The 19,099-nt window shown below is 39.1% G+C and overlaps 1 protein-coding gene across 1 annotated transcript in view; it reads right to left on the bottom strand.

Moving 5' to 3' along the window:
• The window catches only part of AGBL4 (AGBL carboxypeptidase 4), a 1,193,307-nt gene that overhangs the window by 272,599 nt on the left and 901,609 nt on the right, over nt 1-19,099 (bottom strand).

Below are 19,099 nucleotides of genomic sequence, written 5' to 3'. Positions count from 1 at the left end.
GAACTTATCCTACTTAAGTTATTCTGTGGAATCAGAAGATTTGGTTTATTACACAGTTCTTGCCATTTAGGGTTGTGTGAACTTGAGAAAGTGACTGAACTTTCCTAAATTTCACTTTCTCCTTTATGAAATTACTACAAATATGGATGAATTCAGTAAACTTATTGTCATTCTATTTATAAATCGAGGAATGCTACAGAAGAAAAAATGGTTTTCTAGTGGTAGTTAGGATTTATCTCTATTCTCTTGATACCTGTGGCTAAAGTCCACTTCAGCATTTGTCTGGTCAAATTCTGCCCTTTTCCACGGTGAAGCTTTGGCTCTCCAACCAGTTGTGGTCAGCTGGAATCTTGGCTGACCTCACAGACTGGCTCTCTGCTGCCCCCATCTGTTTAGAGACAGCTATTGAGCTGGACTGCCTGGTGCTCCTTGGAACTCACTTTTAATACCCCTGACATGGCAATCATAAAGAACACAACACCCAGGGACTAACTTCTAACTTCAGCTGATAAATCCTTCCAGTCTATGCTTGTGTGTTCTTTCAGAGGCACCTGGGAAATGTAGGCCCAGTTTGGCTGTGTGGTTGAGGCCTTGTGGTCAGCAGGCATAAAGCCCTGGCTGCGTCCTGAGCATCTGCTTGTCCGCAGTCACACCATGAATGTCTCTGGGAGTGTGTCAGATTTATATATGAGGGACAAATCAGAAAGGCCATCATCCTCCTTCAGAAGCAAATGATTTCACCAGCACCATCTTCCAGCTGTGCAAATTGGTTAATTACAGGGCTCTAATTTGCAATCAATATTATCTCCTTGGCATCTACTTCACTGAAGGCAAATATTTATGGCTACATTTGAGAAAGGACACATTGTCTTAATCAGGAGCCATACTGGAAACACTGGGCTAAGTGACTTTTTTTTTTTTGTCACCCCTGGTGGTGCTCAGGGGTTACTCCTGGCTCTGAGCTCAGAAATCGCTCCTGGCAGGCACGGGGACCATATAAATTGCCGGGATTCAAACCAACATCGGTCCTGGGTCAGCCACTTACAAGGCAAACACTCTACTGTTGTGCTTTCTCTCGGCCCTGGGCTAAGTGCTTCTTAGGCCACTGATATCAGTTTCTTCTTTTTGGGTCTTCAAGATTTGGGGGAGAAAAGCAGATGCTAAAGCCAGGCCCCTATTTTCACAAGTTAAAAAGCATCAGAAGTACTGATTCCAAGGACCAAATTCTAAACACAGAAAAATACTTATGCACAATGAAGCTTTTCATAGAAATTTTTTTATAATAGTGAAAATGCATTAACTTAACTGTTCAATAGAAAAAAGCTAAATATGTTATTATGCTTTCACTTAATAGAATATTATCCAGCCATTAAAATGAATGGCTATGAAAAAACCATGCTATTATGAAAAATTCCTATAGTATGCTTTTAAAAATAATAAAAAACAAATAAAGTAGGTGTTTGCACTTCCTTTAAAATATGCATAAAAAGTCTGGAAGAAAATATATCAGATGGCAATGATCATAGTATTTGAATATTTTACCCTCTGCTTTTCTACATTTTACTTGAATGTCTATGTTTTACAGTTAAAAAATCATTACAGTTAAAAAAAGATTTAGCATGCTTGTCCTGTACACAGCTGACCCCAGTCCTATCTTAGCATCACCACTGGTTTCCTGAGCACCTCCAGGAATGATTCCTGATTGTAGAGCTAGGAGTAAGCTCTGAGCATACCTGGGTATAGTCTCTACCACCCTCCTGCCAAGTCATTGAAATGGTAAGTATAGAAAATGGTCTCACTGATAACTTCACAAAGAACATATTCTCCTATTTCATTCCACATCCTAGAGTGAGGAAGCCAGCTTATATCACAGAAATATATTTCACTTAGTTAGGAGGTAAGTGTTAAGAACTCATACTGGACAAGTCCCACTATCAAGGCATGGGTTATTGGGAAAAATAGCTGCACCAGTACAGAGCTCTGGGTCTCTCATAGAAGCCACAGAGAGGTTTCTAAGCCAACTGAGTGGTCAGTGCAGGCTTCCTGAGGGTGTGATAATATCTAAAATAGAAACTGAAGGTTGAGGGGATAGAGAAACATAGCTGGAACATTTTATAAAGACATGATAAAAAGGCATGGGAGAAAACCAGTCATATCTGGGAGTGAATGATAAGTGTCTCTTTCTGGCTGAAATGTTGGGTGCATGGGAAATGATTGAAGGATAGACTGCTTAGATCATATTCTGAAGGCCCTTGAATATCAGTCTAAGGCAACTCTTCACTGAGAAAGAAAAGCTCGAGAGGTACAAAAAAGGAGCCATTGAGAGGGGTCAGTAGGGGCAGGAAAGGGTCAGAGTTATGGATTCATCCGGTGATAGCACAACATGGATGTGGTACTGGTTTTGGGGGGGAGCTTCACAGAGGTAGATTGACCAAACTGGGACTTGCAGTAGTTCTGGTGAAAGATACAAAGTATGAACCAGAGCAAGCAAGGTTTCCAGTAGCTTTAAAAAAAAAAGTGCCAAATGTCTGCATTTGACCTTGAAAGAAGAACATATTTTTTGATGAGTTTATTATTTAAATCAATAGACTGAGTAAAGCAATTTGCATTCCCTAATGTGAATGAGACTCATTCAATCACTTAGAACTCTGAATAGAACCGAAGAATGACTTTTCTTCCTCCTAAATAGAAGAATTACTTCTGCTGAAACACCCTGGGCATCAGTTTTTTTTCTACCTTCACACTAACTATAATACCTATTCTTCCTGGGCCTGAGGACCTTTGCATTTGTCAGTCTACAAAATTATATGAGGTAATTCCTTACAATAAATCTCTATCTCTCTCCCTGTCTCTCATTCTCTAAATATATAGTATTTATATAACAGTGGTCTTGTTATACATCTACCTGTACACATATATACTTATTTCCTTTTTGTTTATATCAATTCATCTTGTATCAGATCTTCCATGATTCTAAAGTGGCAAAGGTTTAGTTTCTGGGAACCTCCATCTAGCACATGTCTAGCAATTATTAGAACAAATATTTCTTTCCTTCTGTATGTTAGCACTTTTTTTCCCCCTTTTACTAAGAACCACTAGGAAAGAACTCCTAAGAAGGGATTTGGCTTTCTGTCACTATCATTACTTTCCCTCCAATCCTGGATCTATCCTACTCTGCTCAGTAGTCTGGAACAAAGTGCTAAACAATGAACTATTTACATTGCTAAGCCTATCTGGAGAAGTTGTTCAGGCCCTAGGTTCACTGTTGAGGTCAGCTGAGTAAGAGATTCTGTTGATCAAAGAGGCAGGTCGCTAGCTGTCATCTGTCTTGATTTTCTTCTCCTTTCCCGAGGATGCAGTTTATTGTTACTTCACTATTATCTGCCTCTGGTATTTCTAGTCATCCCTCATATGTCAAACAAGCTTGGGGATACAATAAAAGGAAAATCAGGGCTGGATTGATAGCACAGTGGTAGGGTGTTTGCTTTCTACACAGCTGACCTGGAACAGACCCAGGTTCAATCCCTGGTATTCCATATGGTCCCCTGAGCTTACCAGGAGTGATTTCTGACTGCAGAGCCAGGAATAACCCTAAGTGACACCTGTATGGCTCCAGCACTCCCAAAAAAGGGAAAATCAAACTATTTCTTGTATGTTTAAGGAGCTCCAAGTGAGGGTATCATATATAAAAAAGACAATGATAGCCCAATAGACCAAGAGTTGGGATCCAGAAAAAACTAGAGGAGTATGAAACTGAAGGAAGGTCCATTCATCAAAGCCTCATTCACCAATGCTCCAAGAACAGAGCTAATTTCCCTTAGAAATACTCAACATCTATAAATATGCAAGTGATAGCTCAGAGGGTAGGTGTAGGTTAAGTGAAGCTAAGGCATAAGCTGCCTGTGGCAAACACAGTTCTATCAGATAGGGCTTTATTAGCCCATGGTGAGACACTGGCTTTAACCTTACAAAGTTGCAGGCATGGGAGATGTCTCTATGTGGAGAGTAACATGACAAGATTTGTTCTCCCTTGGCCTTCAACCATTGCCCACAATTCAATTTGACAATATTTCTTAGAATAGGCCCTTTCCCTGCACTTAAACCCTAACCCTTGAAAAACTACATCTTTCCTAAGACCCATATAATGACAATTTTTCCTGTCATTCAATAGATAGACTTTTTTTCTACACTGGGCTTCAAGGCCTCGGTGTTTATCATGTACTTTATTCTCTCATTCTGCAAAACAATGCTGAAACAAGAATGTCTTGGGAAGAGGATGACTTCTTGGTGGAAGGAGGCTCTGAACTTGCCATCTTTGGGATAAAAGCTAAGGCTGTGGAGCTTGGCCTGATGAAAAGAAGATGTGGAAGTCAGCCAGGTTGCTGTCTTCACATTTAAGGGGCTGTTGGGAGAGGAAACAGATGTGTATTCTTAATGTGAGGGTCAATGATGTGGCTGGCTGGACTGGACTCTGAGCTCAGCCACTTATTACCTATGTAAACCTAGCCCCTACCCTCACCCAGTGCAAGTTTCTCATTTGTAAAATCAAACTGTGACACTGACTTCAGCACAAGTGGGGAGCACATGTTTGGCACATGGGAGATACACATGTTAGGCTCCTTATGATTCTAAACATAAATACTGAAATGAGGTGAGAATCATGTTGGCAAGGGGAGTATGGATAGAAGAGGGAAACAAAAATAATTTCAGCTTTTGAACACAAACAGAATTCCATTGGCTTCCTATTTTGGGAATTGCTGCGGAGGCCAGGAGGGAAGGAAAGATTCCTTTTTAGTGCAACCCGCCTTCTAATTGGGAATGTGATTTTTAATACTCCAATCTGTTTTTAAATCAGCTTTATAAAAGATTGGGCTGTTGAACTGGCCTAAAGGGAATCAGAGACTTCAAGGATCAACTTAAACATTGTCTCAGACAGAATTGTTGCATTGTGGCAAACTGTTCAGAACTTTCTAGTGTGACTCACAGCACCATTTACTTTTCCTTTAGTATATTTTAATCTTAAAAGTTTGAATAGTTGGTTAATACTTTTTTTTCCTTTCCCAAAAAAGATAGTCTAAGGTCTGGTACATAGTAGCTCTGGCAGATACTGATAGACAAAGGAATACAAGTGACTAAATGAAGAGAGGAAAGAGAAGGAATGTATGTAGTAAGCAAAAAATGCAGCATCTATGGAAATAACCAAGTAAAAAGTTCAGCGTGTTTAAGATAAAGAGGGAAAACTTACTGGGAGAAACTGTACAAATTCCTGTCTTACTAAGGAGACTGACTGTCTCTGCTGGTGGTAAGGAGATCCTGAAGGTACCTCAGTAGGGAAGACCTTGTGCTGGAAGCTTGTGTCCTCACCAGGAATTCTTAGAGAGGAAAAGAACTGCTTCCTTACTGCATCAGAAGTCTATGAGTTAGATCTTCATTTGGCATCTCAAATACTGTTCCCCAACCACTACCCACAATTTGATTTGACAGAATCTATCTTAGAATAGACCCTCTCCTTGCATTTAAAACTCAAACCTTGAGAAATAACACCTTCTCAAAGGCCCATATAATGAGGATTGTTCCTGTCATTCCATAGATAGATCTTCTTTGAACTGGGCTGCCAGGTCTCAGTGCCTATCATGTACTTTATTCTTTCATTATGCAAAAAAAAAAGTGCTGAAAACTGCATCTATCTTCTTGGAGGGTTTAACAAGGCAATGAGTATGATAGAGTTGACTGAATGCACCAAATAGCAACATCAAGGCCACAGGCCCTCAGCAAAAAGCACTGAGGCTTCTTATACTCATGGCTGGAAACAGACACAGAATGATATCTTCATTCTCCTCCCAATCTACAATCTCAGCTCTTACCAAAAACAGAGTTGTGGTAAGAGACATAAGCATTGTTTAAGTGATACTGCAGAGTCCAAGGCTCATATGCACTGCTTAAAAATATCTAATAATATCCCCCCATGACCTAAGAAAGGAGACATCAAACAAACAGAGACAGGAGACTGGAGATTATAAATCTCTCTAGCTAGAGGCATGAATAAAGGCCTAGGCAGAAGAATAACTTACAAAGTAAGCTTTGTTCTGCTTCTCTGAATTAAGTGTTTCCCTGACTTGCTGCCAGAAAACTGGCTGTTTGAGCCCAACCTTCTGAACCCTAAAAGACTGCAAATGCTAAAATTTTCTGGTTAACAAGAGACCTACTAGGATCCAGCTCTAATGCCCTTCCTTTCCTTTCTTTTCCATCTTTTCCCTCTTCATAACTACAAAATCTTCTCCAATCCCAACACTCCAAAGACTAGACACACTGAAATGTTACCTATCCCCAAAATAGACGAAGATTTTTATAACCCTCCCAGCTCCTGAACATACTGTTGCCACTGCCTCAATGTTCTTTCTTCATTTTCTACTAATTAAAGTATTTCTTATTCTTCAGTTCCTGACCAAGTGCTATTGCTTTTTTAATGACTGCTTTGATGTCTTTTCTTTCAATTTTAGGGAGCCCAAGGACTTCTATTAATTGTCTGAAGACACAGCGCTGCTTGGGGCCCTGTGGTTCTGAGGGCCACTAGGGTCAAAGCCCTAAGTAGTACTTATGAGAACACTTGGTGCCAGAAATTAAAACCTAATAAGGTGCATGTAAAGCACCTGAACTATCTCTCAGCCTTTAATTTTTCCAGGGGTGGGGGTGTAGAAGTTGGAGGAGATTTGCGCCATATCCGGTGGTAGTCAGGTCTTACTCCTGGCTCTGTGCAAAGAGATTACTTCTGATGGTGCTCAGGAGATCATATGAGATGTCAGGAATCAAACTTGGTCAGCTACATGCAAGATAAGTACCCTGCCTGAAGTACTATCTCTCTGGTCCTCAATCTTTGATTTTTTTAAGATATGTTTTTCTTCAATTGGGACCCCGCTCTGAAACCCAAATGATCCCATCGCAAGGCAGACCTTGATGCTGCTCACAGCCCTCGATTTCTGGAGATGGACAAGGAAGAGAACCGACATTCAGTACTGTTGCCCACACATCGGTGGAGGGGTAGCTTCAGCTCTGAGAACTACTGGCGCAAGTCTTATGAGTCTGGTGAGGACTGCTCAGAGGCAGCGGGCAGCCCTACTCGAAAGGTGAAGATGCGAAGGCACTGAGGCCTGTTGTACCCTCCTGGGAACTCTGGTTTTTCCTCACTTAGCTGCCCCTCCTTTTTTTTGAAGATTTTGTTTCTAGATCTTTTTTGTTTTTGTTAATTTTATTTTTATCCTTATATATATATTTGTCCTTGGTTTATTGCGTGTTAAGGCCAAAGAACAGATTGGTTGGGACCTGGTCCTCGTGTTCTTGGTTTTTCTCCTGGATGGAAAAGCTATTGGCATCTATAGGGGACAGAAGCTCGTGCTGGAGTGGCCAGTAGACGTGTGGGGACAGTCATCCTCGAGTGGGCTGTGCCAGGTTCGGTTTATTTAAAAGCAACAAAATGTTTTAGTTAAGCAATTTCTTGTTTTGCTTTAAATGTAAATCGCTCAGTGTTAAAAAGGAAGTTCAGTCTCTTACCCCTGCAATGAATGATGTCTGCATTGGATTGCGGTTTCTTGGGCCTTGTAGGCTCATCAGAGGCCTGCTTTCCCACCTCTCATTTGCTCTCTAGGCCCCCAGAGCTCACAGAGACAACTTCTTCCTGCAGTAGTCTTCAGGATGAGTAGGCAAGGTCATAAACAATGCCAGCCCCAGAACTATTGCTGAGCCCTGGGCTTCTGCCACACCCACTGCCCTACTCTTCCCATACTGAGGGGCTGGCTACAATAGTTCTGACTTCTCTTGTTGTCTTTGCTGGGTTGGTCTTTCAAGCACAGGCTTGGAATTGTTTGGGTCAGTTAGATTTGCCATGTTGTGCCAGTTTTAGGAATTGTTTCTAGTCCTAAGTCTAACATTTGGGGTAAGAAAAATTGTTGTGGTGTGTGGTAGGATTTTTATTTTATTTTGAGTTTAATTTTTTCTTTTGGTCTCCTGGCTTTTTCCTTTTCCTTTCCTTTCTCCTACATTCGCTGGGCCTTGTGTCATCCTCCCTTGTCCCTCCCCCCCTCAGGATGGCACCCACTCTCTCTGTTTGCCTGCAGCATGCATCTAAGGCCAGAGCTCAGGCCTGCAAATTGGGTAGGAGTCTCCTCCACCTCAGAGGTGTGGGAGCTGGGGAGGGGGCTTTAAAAAATAAAGGGAAAAAATAGGTAAAGTTTTTTGGCAGTTTCCGCCTATTCAGATCCTCAAAGACTGTAAGGTTTTGCTGATCTAGATTCATTCTAGGAATGTCTCCTTGTCAGCCAGGGTCAAGACGCAGGCCTGCTGAGAACAGAGGCCCTCCCTGTCCCCAGGCTGCCATCGTGCCAGGGGACCTTGTCTTACAGAGGACCAGGCCGGAGGCTGCAGAACTCTGGGGTAGCCACCATCAAGAAGCCCTTCTCGGGCCCGGAGAGATAGCACAGCGGCGTTTGCCTTGCAAGCAGCCAATCCAGGACCAAAGGTGGTTGGTTCGAATCCCGGTGTCCCATATGGTCCCCCGCGCCTGCCAGGAGCTATTTCTGAGCAGATAGCCAGAAGTAACCCCTGAGCAACGCCGGGTGTGGCCCAAAAACCAAAAAAAAAAAAAAAAAAAGAAGCCCTTCTCAGGGGGCAGAACTTTTTTTTTCCAGCGTGGATTTCTCAAGTTGGGACTGCAAAACTAAAGCAGTTGCAATTTTATTTTTTTACAGCTTTTTTCCTAAAGATGATTTGTAGTTGTGTGTGCAGCACTTTGCCTTGATATGTGTGCTCTACAATAAAAACCAAATCTAATATAAAAATATATATATTAATTTCTAATCTTTTAAAGCCTCCAGAGGTATTAGGGTACATATTTGAGGTAAAAAGTTGGCTGAATTTGAATTTTAGCTTACAGTTTTGATGTCACTCCTTTATTTTTGTCTCTCCTTTGTGCTTAGCTCAGGTAACGTCTTCCTGAAGTGATTAGTCCATACATGTTGATGCACATCCAAGAAATATTAGAGAATGATTAATTTTTACTGGTCTCAAATGGCAAGCTAAGTACTTTGTAGATAATGACTTACATTTTTAGTTTTACCTTTCTTAGACTGCCTAGTCTGATGGACTTTAAACACAGTATCCAGGTAGTTAAGCAACTTTATTTGAAGAACAGCTACAAGACTGTACTTTGTTGTACAACAGGACTCTGTTGTTTTCTATGTTTTCCTAATTGAGTGGGAACTCAGTTTGAAGTGAGAACAGGTACTTTGAGCAGCCCAGAGTTCTGATGGCTGATAAAATTTCCATAGTTTAAAGGTTGAGACAAAATATGGTGGGAAATCCCTTTACAAATGGAGCTTAATGTTCAGAGGGTAGAAATTAGCAGGGAGGTTGTGCTGTAAGTATTGAAGCTGCACTTAAAAGCCAGAATGGTTGTGTGATGGTGAAAGAAAAGAATCTTAAGTGCCTCTCCACCCCTCCACATAGAGGCCTCTCTAGCAGAGACATCCCCTCTATCACTCCAGCGCCTGCTAAGCATGTGGCTATGTAACCCCAAGTCCTGAACCTGTTTATTGTCCTTGCATTGGCTCTTCAGCCTATAGTGGCAATCTTTTCCTGTAATTGCTAATATCTGAGATTTTTGGTTTGTTTGATTTTTAAGCACTATTTACATTTTAAGCAACCATTTTCTGTTGATATTGATTCCTTCCATTGAATCTGCTTAATATTTGTCTTAAATAGAGTGTTTTCCCTGTTGTACACTGATCGATAATTATGATTTTTGAGAATAAACTTAAATGACAATGTTATGTGGTAATAACATACTTAGCACAAACTATTAACTGTGTTTGTGTGATAGTAAAGATTGTAAACAAGAGATTGTGATTTGGATAGACTACTCAAGTGGTTGTAATTGACTCCCTGGTTCTCATTGCAACTCTACATTCTTATTTTTCTCATATTTTATTAAAAGGTTATAAGATAAAACAATGAAAGTAATCTTAAATCTTGTCTTCCTGACATAAAACAATAGATCATTTGTAAACATTATTTTCACTATCCCTAATAATGCTTGTGTCTGTGATGCAACAGTAAGCAATAGTAAGTACAGCTAAGTATTATGAAGTCTTACAAAATATAGGGTTGTGGGGCTGGAGAGACAGCACAGCAGGTAGAGCTGTACTATTTTGTCATGTATGTAGCCAACCCTGGTTTGATCCTCAGCATCTCATATAGTTCCCTGAGCACTACACCAGGAGTAATTCCTAAGTGTAGAGCCAGGAGTAAGCCCCGAGTACCAAAACCAAACAGAAAGAAAAAACAAGAAGACCAAAATACAGGGTTTTATTTTTTTTTCTGTTGGCAACTATGAATTTGGAACCAGAGAATCCAATTCCAAAAAATCCCACTAAGAACTTAGACATTTCATGTGAAGATTTTGGATTTACTAAACGTCATTACCATCATTATCTTCATAAGAAAGAGTCTTGAGCACTTGTTATATGCTAGTCATTGTGGCCTTTGTATTCCTTCATAATTACCTTATAAGGAAATGGAATCTCAGAGAAATCACACAATATACCAGAATCACGAGAGTAAAGGGGCAAAGTTGAGTTGTGAAACCAAGAAGTCTGTTTCCAGAGTTTGAATCTGTGTCACAATGCCTGAATGACTCTCTAGCGAGAAGGCTTGTCTACCTGGTAGCCTAGTATGACCAACATTCATCACAATATCACTCCTTCCCTCTCAAATTTCTTTTCAAAGACATCATATTTGTCCCCCTATGCTTTTGGAATAGGAATGTACACATTTTATAATCACTCCATTGGAAATGTACAAGTTTTGCTCTATGGGGTATGGGAGGGAATAAAAAAGGCTCTGTATCATATAATTACTTCTCACTCTTGAATGTAACCCATCAGAGAGACTGAACATCCCTCAGGGGAAGAATATGAGGAATAGAAAGTAGAATATTTGGAATGATTTGTCTTTCCAAGAGTTAAATCCGTTTAGAATGGAGAGCAGAAGAAGAAAAAAAAAAACACCCACAAAGACGATTTTCTGCTTTTTTTTAACTTAAAATTATGGAAATTGTTTCTGACAGCAAATTGCTCTTAATTAATTTCTTGGCTCTGCTGGGAAAATGTACTGTTCTGTTGATTTCTAAATTCCACTAGCTTAATTATCAAAAGACATTTTCCCCCTAAAACTATTAACATGTGGATTTGCAGTTGGGGGTTGTCAACCTAGTGTGAAGGGCAAGAGGAGAGGGTGGAAACGGGAATCTGATGGGCACCAGGAGGTCCAGGGACCCAATACAGAGTCTACTTCCCCTTCACCTACCTGGCCCCCATTTCAAAATCTAGGAGAAAACCCTTCTAAGGAATAAGCATAAGAATGGTACAGGGAGAACCGCAGCATGGGGAGCCTGGATAATGGGGTTGGAGTTCAAATTCTTTCTCCTCTGCTTACCTTAAACAAACAGTTGAATCTTCTTGAGTTTCGGTTATTTTTGTAACATGGGGCTGGTAATAATTTTAACTAACATTTACAGAATTCGTGCTATATGCTAAGCAGTATCCTACGTGTTTTTAGATGCATTACCAAGTTATTCTCTTCAGCCGTATGAGATAGTTATTTCAAATCTCTCTATTTTACTTTAAGAACAAACATTTAGAGACTCCTGAGGCATCACATGTAATAAGTTAATGTTTCCTGAGAACTCAGGAAGCTGCAATTACTGAGAGAAAAGGAGGCTAAGTTACCAACTATTGGTAACTTGTCTGTCTTCCTTATTAGACTGGCAGCATCTTGAAGTCAGGGGAACATTTCCTAGATGATTCTGTATCCAAAATACAGCTATAAGTAAATGCCTATAAATAAATTGATAGATAAATGGTTGATATGTTCAGTTCAATATTGGCATAATTTAAATCTTGAATCAGTTAAATTATAGTAAATTATAAAAATATTCAATCTCCGACCAGATATTAATAAAATAGCTCCTGCTTGCCATTCATTACAATTGATGAATAACATTGGACAATGTGCAGTTTTACTTTTGGGGACTGATCCTAAGAAATTAATGAAGAGTTATGTAAAAAATGATGAAAAAGAATATTTATTATAATATCCATTCATTTATTTATGCAACAAAATAGGTTAACACCACCCATTAAAGAAAAAGCATTTTATAGGCACTTTTACTAAATAAGACAGTCCCTACCTTGCAAATAACTAGTAGTAGAGATTTACAAAATGCTAATGAATAAAAAGTGCCAAGTAAAGGGGCCGGCGAGGTGGCGCTAGAGGTAAGGTGTCTGCCTTGCAAGCACTAGCCAAGGATCAAGACCGCGGTTCGATCCCCCGGTGTCCCATATGGTCCCCCCCAAGCCAGGGGCAATTTCTGAGTGCTTAGCCAGGAGTAACCCCTGAGCATCAAACAGGTGTGGCTGAAAAAACAAACAAACAAAAAAAAAGCCAAGTAAAAATAAGAACTAAGTCACACTGAGTAAAAAAAAGGAACAGAGTAGTGTAGGGTAAGGTGATGGGCTGATGAGAATTGATTTGTTTGTTTAGTTTTGGTTTGGTTTGGGGATCACAAAAGCATCTCTGAGAAGGAGAAATCTGAGTAAAGATCTTAAGAACAAGAGCAGTGAGATACTTGTGTGGAGCAGAATTGTAGTTTATAAGTTTTTCTTCTTTGTGCACTTAAGTAAATCATTTCTACTCTCTAGCATCTTGATATGGTATAGGGCAAACTATTTCTTCCCTGTCCTCCCATTGACACAACACCCACCACCAAGGTTGAATTATATCTGAGAGAACATTGGGTTACCAAAATGTTTTGTAAGACCTAAGTTCTGCACAGATGTAAATTAATCCTACTTATCTGCCAAAATCAAGCTCTGAAATATTCATTTACTTTTGTCATGGAGGATGTTTCTGAAGTATATTTTTCATATACCTTTGGTATAGCCTTTGAAATTTTTGGCAGGATTTGACTTTTATCCTTGCCTTTTGAGTCAATGATCATGTCTCTTCAGTTTCAAAGTCTAGCCCCTAAGTAGAGGCTTCCACGTGATGGTAATTAGTGCAGTTAGGTGGTTTAACCTAGAAAGGTAGTTAAGCATTGGGAACAGCACATAATTTTTTGTTGTTGTTGTTGTTTTTGGGTCACACCAGGGGATGCTCAGAAATCTCTCCTGGTTTGGGGGACCATATGGGATGTCGAGAATCAAACCCATTTTTATCCTGGGTAACAGCATGCAGGGTAAACGCCCTACCGCTGTGCTATCACTTCAGCACCTGCACATGAATTTTGATATGAATTGTGTAAGGCTTTTTAGTTAAATTCAAGTACATAGTAGGCAAACAAGAAAAGATCATAAATGTAAACCCAAATTGTAGAAAGTGGCTTCACTTTTTGCTGAGCGAGGATTATTCCATATATACAAAGAAATCTTTGCTTTTTGGAAAATAGTAAGACATGTTAATACAAGGTGCATATCAGGGACAAATAAAAAGGAGAAATATTCATGTTAGACAATAATCTACATTTTGCAGGCAATATATTTTATGTAGATGGTTGATTAAATATGTAGTTGATCTGTAGATCAGTACTGGGAGTTGTTCTGAACCTTAACTAATATAGATACTTTAGTATTTAGAGTTGAAGTGCTGTTTTAAGACATACTTAAAAATGTAGAAATATCTGGGTAAGTGATAGAAGCTAGGCATTTTTTGAGATGTATGCTAGAAATGTGGACATTAAAAGTAAATCTTATGAGGTCCCACATAAAATGAGGAATATTCAAGGGTATCTGGAAAAAAGGTAATTCTTGTTTTATAACTTTGCAGTGCTGTAGGACTTGGCTAAACTGTATTCTAGTCTTTTATGAAAGGCAAAACTTGTGACTAATGAAACTGGATGCTTAGCTGAGGAGATTTCTAAGCAAAGTGTTGAAGGTGCTGCTGGTTTCCTCTTGACTGTTTATAGTAAAACATAAAGAGACATATTGAAGAAGAGCTTATTAAAGGAAAAAAGAACCAGAACTTAGAGATTTATAAAAATCGCAGCTTGTCCTTATTAAAAAAAAGTGAGAAAAATATGTTCAGAAAAGAACACAAATGATGTGGCTGGACTATTACTTAACAAAGCGACCATGAGTGTAACTTATGAACTTAATGGGCCTTCTCAGTTAAAGCCAGAATAGAATACAATTATACAACAAGAGCACTATTAACTGACAGAGAAAGAGAGATGGGATAAAGCAAGCCATTTACCTTTTTTTATTTTTTTTTAACAAGATGGGATCAAAGAGCTTTTGTCTGCCCATGTCTGCTAATCCTTAAGATAGGCAAAAGTGACATCAAAGTTGATGCAGAGACCACCAGGGCTGCCATCCACAACATGGAAACAGAAAGAGCTCATTCTTACTCATGTTAAAAGGGTAGGTACACCTCTTCATATATGGCAGCTGAGATACCCCTACCTATCATCTCAGGGGTAGAGTTTCCAAAGGAAGCCATGCAGGAGCACCCTAAAACAGAAGGGGTGAGGTCATTCTATTCATTCATTCATTCAACCAGGGGCCTAAAGGACACAGCATCAAATTAAAAGAAAATATTTTCAAGTCATAATAAAGATATAATAGGTTACTTTGTGAAGACTGGATCTCTCACTGCATCTTTTTTCTACCTAGTTCTAATTTCTTTCTATTGGGATGTGAATGTCTACCACATGCCTGCCCCGTCATTTATTTTATTTTATTTTTGGTTTTTCAGGCCACACCCATATGATGCTCGGGGGTTACTCCTGGCTAAGCGCTCAGAAATTGCCCCTGGCCTGGGGGGACCATATGGGATGCCGGGGGATCGAACTGTGGTCCTTCCTTGGCTAGCGCTTTCAAGGCAGACACCTTACCTCTAGTGCCACCTCGCCAGCCCTGCCCCGCCATTTATAAATGTATAATTTATCTGCTTTCACAGATTCACAGCTAGAAAATAATTCTGAGATCTCAAGAGAAAATCATACACTTTATTCACATCTGAATGACATGATATTTAAATGAGGATCTGGACTTTACATTTTAGAGTGGATGCTAGGATGAATCACAACCTTGGAATATGTTTGGATGGAAAAATTAGTTTAATAGGTGAGGAAAATATAAAATTGAGGGTTTTTAGGGACAGAATAGTAAGGACTGATGTTTGAGTTTCCTCAGAAGTACATGTAAAAATACTAATATTCACACACCCCAACTCAATGATATCAGGAGATGTGATCTTTAAGACTTAATTGGATCTGGATATGATTAGGTGGGTTGAGATGCCTTATTTGAGTAGTGACCTTCTAAGAAAAGGAATACAGTCTTGCCCCTCTCCCTCTGCCATCTACAAGTCAGGAAGAATGTTTTTGTCAAGAACTGAATTTGTGGGTACCTTCATCTTGTATTTCTCTAGTCTCCTAAGCAGTAAAAAACAAGTATTTATTGTTTAAATAACCTACTCTAATATTTTGTTATAGCAGCCTTAAAAGACTGAGACTTAGGAAATGTCTCTCTTCCAAAAAGTTTGCATTTCAGATCAAGTACTGTTTAACCTTTCTTATTCTTGAATAAATTTAGAAAGCCTTAAATTCCTCAATGGTGAGACTTGCTACACATTTAGATTTCAAAGGGATCAAGTTTTCTCCAGAACTTGTGCTGGAGGTTGCTGGCTTTCTTTACCAGCATTGTCGCATGTTTTTGTAATCAGGCTTTGCAGTGATGATGGCTCAAATAAATGTCATATCTTAGTAAAAAAAAAAAATAGATTCCTTCATGGATCCCAGGTTTTTTCTGTGACTAGAGAATCATGAATGTGTTAAATACTCACTTGCTTTGAAATTAAAAAGGGTTACTCAGAAAGACAGGTTTAAAAGCACTATTGTAGGTTACTAAAGGAACTTGAATAGTGAACCCTGTTTTGAGGTCTAGAAAGATAAAGCCCTACCTGAGTGCCTTTCAGAACCCTCAACATAGGCAGAGCATTAAGATGCCTCCTTCCATCCAACAAATTAAGCACCTTCTAAGTGCCAGATACTAGGATATACTGGTGAGCAGAAAAAAAGTAGGACTCTGCCTTCATGGAATTGAAAGGATCTTGGGAGAGAGATAATCCTCACTCAAGTAATCACACAAATGTGGCATAACTGTACTTTGACATACTTAAAAAATAAAAACAGTATTGTATGTATATGTAGTAGTAACCTGACCAAGACTATAAATTCAAGAGGTTCACCCATGTAAGTAGCAGTGCTGAGATCCAAATGATAATAGTCTACATTATAGGGAGCAGCAGCAAGAATATTCAAGAGAGAGATAACACCAAAGGTAGTTTATGGCACCTTAATCTTTTTTTGTTTGTTTTGGGGCCACATACAGCAGTGCCAGGGGTTACTACTGGTTCTGCACTCAGATCACTCCTGATAGGTTTGGGGGACTATCTGGGGCCCTGGGGATTGAACCTGGGGTGGGCCAGGTAGAAGAAAAATGCCCTACCCACCCACTGTGCTACAGCCAGGCTCCTTAATCATTTTTGTTTGTTTTTTATTTTGTTTGATTTTTTTGGTCACAGCCTGTGGTGTTTATGGCTTACTCCTGGCTCTGCTCCAAAGTTACTCCTGGTGGTTCAGGAGACAACATGGGATACCAGGATCAAACCTGATCAGCCCTTGTGCAAGGCAAATGAACACACTATCCAATGAGCTCATTAACTAAAAATAAATAAATAGAGTCCAGGTAAAAGGTTATTAATTTGTGATAAACATATTTAGTTTCAAGCTCTTAAAACTCATTTTTCAGTTACGTTGCTACCTTTACATTTATTCAATAAAGAAATAGAAGAGCCAGCAGTAATTCAAGTTAAATTTTTTTGTTTGTTTGTTTTGGGGTCATATCCCAGGCGGTGATCAGGAATTACTCCTGGCTTTGTGCTCAGAAATCACTCCTGGCAGGCTCAAGGAACCATGTAGAATGCCAGAGATGAAACCCGAGTCAGCTGATTGCAAGGTAAATGCCCTACCCATGTACTGGCTCTGATTCAAGTTAAATTTTAAAGCTCTATGCTTTCTTACTGCCTCGTCATCATTATAATTGGGCTTTGAACACCCTACCTGGTGTCCAGTACATCAGGGTGGTAAGGGCAACCCTTTTCACAAGCTCCTCTTCCAACCCTTTCCTGACCATTGTCTAGTAACATTTAAATATCATCTTATTCTGTTTTCTGATCTGATACCAACAAAAGTACTGAGACCCAGGGACCTAATTTCTCCCTGCTCTCACCTGCTTATTGAACCTATTCCCTTAGCATTGCCCCCTTTAAGGCCCTATCTTGCAATTGGCTTTCTCTTTAGGACCTGTGATTTAATATTTGCCTGCTTGCACTTCTATGTTCCAAACTTCTTATGGCTATCCCTTATTTTCCATCTAAAGGAACACAAAACATAAGTATCTAAAAAAAACTATTATGGAAACAGTCTTGGCAAAGGGGAGGGATATGTGGTTATAAAAGGATTATCACAAAAGTTTTGGGAAGTTAATCACAAATTTTAAGTTGGTGGAAATATACAAAGTAGGGTGTCGAGCTAATCAGATTATGGTTAATAAGAGGATTCAGGGATACCAGCTAGAGAGCTATTATAGTTTAGAAAACAGTGCCATTTGGACCAGAATGGTGGCAATGGAGATGAAGAAACATGAATTTAGATGTTTCAGAGAAAAAAAAAACAACAACAGAGAATGGGCAACTCAGAAACCTATCCTACTTTGGCTACAAATTTCTAAATAAACTTGAGCAACTCTCTTCCTTAGGCCTCAGTGTCACCCTCAACCACAGGAATGCTCTCAAGCCTCATATAAAAAAAAGGTAGATATTGCAAACAATAGGATTAGGCAATCTTTTAGGTATCTGTAAGTACTGACATTCTGAGTGGGTTCGATAATTTTGTGGTCCTGATCATTGTCTCTAACTTTCCACAAATGCCTAAGACTTTAAAAATATACCTGCTAGAATGTAGCTAAGCCTGTAACTTTATGGTAAATAGCTGTGGCACCTTGAATCAGATTTCGAACCACCATTACCCAGGGTGTATTGTACAAAAAGCAGGAAAGAGAATCTTACTAGAACATTCCCCTTGAGAGCCTGCCCCACAAAAAATATCAATATGAAAAACATTAGTGTCAACAGGGGAGATGCCTTGGATAATGATGATGATACTTATACTAATTCCTTAACTTCATTTAATATCTCAAAATAATTTTTCTCATTTAATACAACAAACCTTTAAGGTATATCAGTTTATAGAGTTAAGGAAAATTAGTTCAGGAACAAAGGAAAGAAATTTGGATGCTTAAAGACACATTATCTATTACTTTATTTAATAAATATTTATCTGTTTTCTAGGTGCCAGGTAGTGGGAATATAAAATACAAAAGATGAGGTCTTGGCTTTCATATAATAAAATAATTTAACATATATCACTAACCATTTATTTATGTTAAATTACTATGCAATTCATTATTCCCATATGTAATTTTTATTACAATAAAACAATAATTATTGTTTAGAGTAAGTTCAATGATGGAAAATTCGTAGGGGGAATGAGCAGGTAATGGAGAAGACAATTTTCAATAGAATAGACAAGACAATGTTCCTGGGAAAGTAATTTTACAAATGAAATAAACAATAATACGAAAGAAATTGGGAAAGGAGTGGCCCATTTGAAAAACAAAATAGAAACCATTTGGCTGAAGAATAGGAGTGAGCGAGTGACACAAGGGAATGTCAGGGCAGATGCAAGAACCAAACCAAAGGAAATCTGTGGATCTGAGCAAGAGAAGCGTTTTTGTCTTCATTTATTAGAAGCTCTTAAAGAATTTTAATCAGGAAGATGGCATATCATTTTAGTTTAAAAAAGTTGATACTGATGTGTGGATAATGGTGACATGCTTAAAAATGACTAAGTAGGAGACTACTTGGAGTAGTTTAGGCAAGGAGTAGAGGATGGTGGCTAAAAATGAATGTGGAAAAGAGTAAAAGCAAT

This window comes from Suncus etruscus, chromosome 6, assembly GCF_024139225.1.
Source record: "Suncus etruscus isolate mSunEtr1 chromosome 6, mSunEtr1.pri.cur, whole genome shotgun sequence".
NCBI lineage: Eukaryota > Metazoa > Chordata > Mammalia > Eulipotyphla > Soricidae > Suncus > Suncus etruscus.
Note: the sequence above shows the minus strand (reverse complement) of the source record. Positions and strands in the feature narration are given on the sequence as shown.